The 4,329-nt window shown below is 33.0% G+C and overlaps 1 pseudogene; it reads right to left on the reverse strand.

Moving 5' to 3' along the window:
* Positions 1-3,220: 3,220 nt before the first annotated feature.
* On the reverse strand, positions 3,221-3,503 carry LOC101675714 (annotated as a pseudogene).
* Between the last annotated feature and the right edge of the window lie 826 nt (positions 3,504-4,329).

Below are 4,329 nucleotides of genomic sequence, written 5' to 3' on the forward strand. Positions count from 1 at the left end.
TCATAATTCTGTTTATAATTGATCATTTCCACCTTTATCATTGTATCTTTATGCCAAGAATTGTTGGATGCTATATTTACATGTGGATATATATCTCCACATATAAATATAGTTATATATATATATATGAGATAATATATATTATATATATTTATGTGGGTATATATATAATACATATATATCAATTATAGTACTTAAGATAATCTATCACAATAATTAATTAATATAGTTCCCATTTGAATATGAACTACATTTGTGAAGCAGAATCATAGGACTTACAACAAGGAGCAAAGAAAATGGAAAATTTAAAAGTGACTTTCAGAATTACAAGTTTGGATGACCAATTGTCGGTGAAATTATTTGGGATGATACAAATTTGGATGGATTTTTGATTTTTATTAAATTTAATTTTGTTCTGATGTATTGCTGAAGTTTCACTGTAACCATTAGCTCAAAAACCAATTTATTTATAATGGGATACAAAGTCATTTGTATAGTTTGATTAAAACTACATTATAAGGAACACATTTGAAGGAAGAAAAGGCTAAAACTAAATTTTCGAAAATTCTTATATGTGAATCATTTCCACACGTAGTTGAATTGTCTAAGTGATGACTGGTTATTGAAAGTTACACATACCATAGGCATTAGGTGAAGAAAAATATAAGTTTAGACCATAGGGGAAAAAACATCATTGTTTTTAAAATGTCGCTATGCATCTCATCTATATATATGGTTTTGAAACAATATTCAACCAATTCAAATAGTGTTTCAGTATAATTGCCAATGAAGGCCACTTACATAACAATCATTTCACATTCGCTGTACACTTAGTAAAGGGACACAATTTAGATTTTGTAATTTTAATCGATTTCTTCAACTTTACAAAATTTACAAGTATAAGAAGGGGATCAAAGTATAAACGGATACACTTAAATAATAATAATAATAGTGAAATTCCTCAGATAAGACACAAGACATAATTTTAAGATTTAAAAGTTTAGTAAACTTCAAGCAGGAAAATTACAAAATAAACTATGCTTAAGAACATTACAGGCAAATTGCTACAAAAGAAAAAAAAAAAACATGGTAAAAACACCCTTAAAAAGAACAAGAAAAATAAAAACTTTTGCAGCTAAACGAAAACTGAAGCTGAATAAAAAAGTAAGAGATTCTGTTGCCAGTAGACCTACAAAATACGTTATTATGCTGAATGACAACATATGAAAGCTACTATTTTAGGGAAAGATTGAGGAGCTTATCAGTAGTAAATATTTTGGGAAAATCTATTTTGCCTTAATTTTTTAAAATACAGATAGTTATTTAATAGAAAAAGTCTAAAATCATGTAGATTCATAAAAATAAAATTCATAATAGCAATTGTAGCATAAAGGTAGAGGGGTAACAAATTTACACAATTGTAAGTTTTCTGCATTTTAGGTGAAGTAGTACAAAAATAACTAGGAGTAGGTTGTGAAAAGTTAAGAATGTATTTTGTAGTTTCTCAAACAACCAATAAAACAAATAATACAAAGTGGTAAAGTAAAAAGTTGATAGGTAAATTAAAATTAATTTCTTTTTTTAAAAATATTTTATTTATTTATTTGACACACACACACACAGAGAAAGAGAGAGAGAGAAAACACAAGCAGGGAAAGTGGAAGAGGAAGAAGGCTTCCCGCTGACCAGGGAGCCGGATGCGATGCTGTATCCCAGGACCCTGGGATCATGACTTGAGCCAAAGGCAGCTGCATAACTACTGAGCCACCCAGGCGCCCCTAAAATTAATTCCTAAAAATTATTTAAAGACCGAGACGCCTGTGTGGCTCAGTTGCCTAAGTGTCTGCCTTTGGCTCGGTTCATGATCTCAGGGTCCTGGGAGAGAGCCCCACATGGGGCTCCCTGCTCAGAAGGAATCTGCTTCTCCCCTCCCTGTGCCTCCTTCTCTCTGCTCATGCTCACGCTCTGCCTCTCTCAAATAAGTAAATAAAATCTTCAAAAAAATAAAAATAAATAAAAATTATTTAAAGACTAATGAGTATCACCTAAAGAAACTTTAAGTAAATTAAAGAAGTTATTTTTTTCTCTTTTTTAACATCTTGCATGTTAACCATATAATACTTCCTTTGCCCTAATTAGATATAAAAACAGAACAAACAACTGCAACCATATCTAAGAAAGAAGGTGAACAAAAGCTCCCATGCTTTCATTCTCTGAACTTGATACAGCTTAAGTACTCTTTCTTCCACGATCCCCAAATTCCTCTCTCCTCCCTCCCGCCGTACACAAATCATTACCTTGAAAGACTTTGTAACTAGGGCTATGTTGTGGTGGAAAGACAATGGAGAACTCTTAATTAGATTATTCCAGTTAATTCAAAGTAATAATGTATTTGCACTTCTAAATTTATGAATGGTCCAGGCAGTTTTTAATTTTAAGATGTGTTAGAGAATTGTGAGATAGCCAGATATATACCCTGTACCCTCAACTGCATAACTAGAGAATTTTTTGCTTATTTATGAAGTGTTCTTGATCTCTATGAGTTTCTAAAGATTCAAAGGGTATTTCAGAGGAGGATTAAGAACTTTATGCATTTACTTAGTAATCTTAATCACCGCTAGCTTTTTTTTTTTTTTAACAAGAAGTCAATTTAAACAACAAGATGCTTGACTTGAAGGAAAAACTATATAGGATTCATTTCTGTTAGAGTCATTTATCCCTACTTAAAGACAAATTGCTCTACATGTAACAGCTACGTACAAAAAAGTTACAAAATTGTCCTTGGTTTTACAATGATAAATGAAAAACATTAAAATTCTCCAATTGAACAAGGTATGCAAGGATTTTTATGTTGTTTTTTTGTTAAACAGTGAGAGCAAAACAACTTACTAGAATTTAAATATAAGAGCTGACTGAACGTGCCACTAATGGAGAGAGGGGTTATTTTCACAGACGCATTATTTTCCCCCATCCCATCTCCATTTGATGTCGATCAAAAGACACCATTGGCCGTTTAGTTAAAAAAAAAATGCAATATGCTTGTGCACATACCCAGTTACTTTATGTACAATAAAGAAATGAGGAAGGGGAAAATGAAAGAATAGAGAAAATTATACTGTAGTAGTCAGGATGTGGTAGAACCAAATTGCGACTTTCTAATTAAGAATATCTTTTCCATCTGGAGGAACCAAGTTCTGGAGTCAAGTAGCATGTTCCCTTTTTAGTAGACATCTCCTGTCTGCTGCTGGAACACATCAACTGTATCTCCACGCTCCATTTCCAACCGGGCAGGTGTGTCTGTTTCATTGACTGGCTGCCCAACAAATCCGAATCTGATCTGCCTCATTGACAAACCCTATCACTCACAATAGGCTTTCATTTACTAAGTGTGTATGCCTCTTGATCTTCAAGTGCACCACAGAACCATCCTGCGCCTCAAGCTTCAAATTAATACGATCATTGTTCTCAGTCTTGACTCCTTCCTTGGTCTTTTTGTCGACCATGGTGAGCGCTGAAGTCTTCTCAGCTGCCACTTCACAAAAGAGATTACCAGGTTCACATGAAGAAGCACAGGGCCCCACCAGGAGCCTCAGAAGAAGGAGGCGGCGACCGGGGAGAAGGGAGAGGGTGCACGCACACACACCACTGGCTTTTTAAGATAGTTTCTACGACTGTAAAATGGAAGGACTGAATTAGATTGTAGTAAAAGTATTTTAGTTCTGAAATTTCATTATTATGATAATAGACACCATTTCTGGAGCATAAGCCAAGTGTTTCATATACATTACTTCATTTAAGCTTCATTACAAACTGTAGGGGAGAGATCATTATCCCTATATTAAAAAACATAAAATTAAATTTCAGAAAGTTATCTCCCCAGATAAGAGCAAGAATCCAAACGAAGTCAGACTTGGAAGCTATCAGCCTTATTTTAAGAATTTGTGGGTTATTGAGGTATATATTATTGAGTAAATGATAAAGTATTAAGGTAGCATGGGGTCAAAATCCATGTAGTGACTCAGTCAACATTTACTGAATGCTTAATATAAGGATGCCATCATGTTTATTCTAAGTAATCAAAGATTTTTAAAAGCCTGTATCAAGTTATCTTCATTATTCACTATTTTATTAAATTACTTTTTTTTTTTACTTTTTTGTTGTCTAAAAGCATTTTCGACAAGTTCAGAATGCATAAGGATCATGTCTGAGTAAGTACTCACTAATAACACACATGTACAAATTAACAATTGATTAAATTAATGCAAAATACATAGAGTGATTTTCAGTATCTTTTTAAGCCAGTATATAATACCCACTTTTCTCCTCTGG

Source organism: Mustela putorius, unplaced genomic scaffold, assembly GCF_011764305.1.
Source record: "Mustela putorius furo isolate JIRA1106 unplaced genomic scaffold, ASM1176430v1.1 tig00003974_pilon_pilon_pilon, whole genome shotgun sequence".
NCBI classification, from domain to species: domain Eukaryota; kingdom Metazoa; phylum Chordata; class Mammalia; order Carnivora; family Mustelidae; genus Mustela; species Mustela putorius.